The sequence below is a fragment of the Alligator sinensis genome, unplaced genomic scaffold, assembly GCF_000455745.1.
Source record: "Alligator sinensis unplaced genomic scaffold, ASM45574v1 scaffold857_2, whole genome shotgun sequence".
In the NCBI taxonomy this organism is placed as follows: domain Eukaryota; kingdom Metazoa; phylum Chordata; order Crocodylia; family Alligatoridae; genus Alligator; species Alligator sinensis.
The window spans coordinates 231,474-232,124 of NW_005842261.1; the positions used below are offsets into that span (position 1 = coordinate 231,474).

Genomic DNA, 651 nt, shown 5'->3' on the forward strand with positions numbered 1-651 from the left:
GATTATTATAATAATCTTAATATAAGATTATATTTATAATATTATAATATAATATTATAAGATTATATTAATAATATAAGATTAATTAATAATAATATAATATAGATTATATTATATAATCTATAATGTCTGCCTCCCCCTGCCACCGTGTTTGTCAAAATGTGCAGTGATTACTCATTAGAGGGACTGGAGGGGGGCGCATTGCTCTTTAAGTTTCAGTCATTTTCTAGAAAAGGCGTTCTAGCTGTAGAACAGGTGTTTCCACTCCATACATTGTGGAAAGACCCCAGAAAATGTGTTGCCAATAAGGGAACAGGGTGGGGAATCTGGGGAAAAATCTATTTTAATATACAGTACGGTGCCAAACTCTTGATACTGCTGTGACCATACTGTAAAATAACTCTGTCATCTCTGGCAGCCAGGTGTGGCATTAATCCGACTGCACTGCGCGAGGTGGTTGTGATGTGGCATGTGGCCAGACTTCCGTTGTCAAAATACCGTGTCCGTAGGGTAAAGAGCTCAAGTGACAGTTAGCAGCTGAAGTTGTCCTCTGAAAAATTCTTGGCAGCTTTCTGGGCATCAGTTGTCTGCATCTAGCCCATATCTGGAAGACCTATCACTTGCTAACCACCAATTCTATTGGCCCCAGTT

General features: G+C 38.9%; 1 protein-coding gene across 1 annotated transcript in view; it reads left to right on the forward strand.

The window, feature by feature from the left end:
- Positions 1 to 651, forward strand: part of SLCO3A1 (solute carrier organic anion transporter family member 3A1) — a 209,739-nt gene that overhangs the window by 40,322 nt on the left and 168,766 nt on the right. The gene's annotated exons all lie outside the window — the stretch shown is intronic.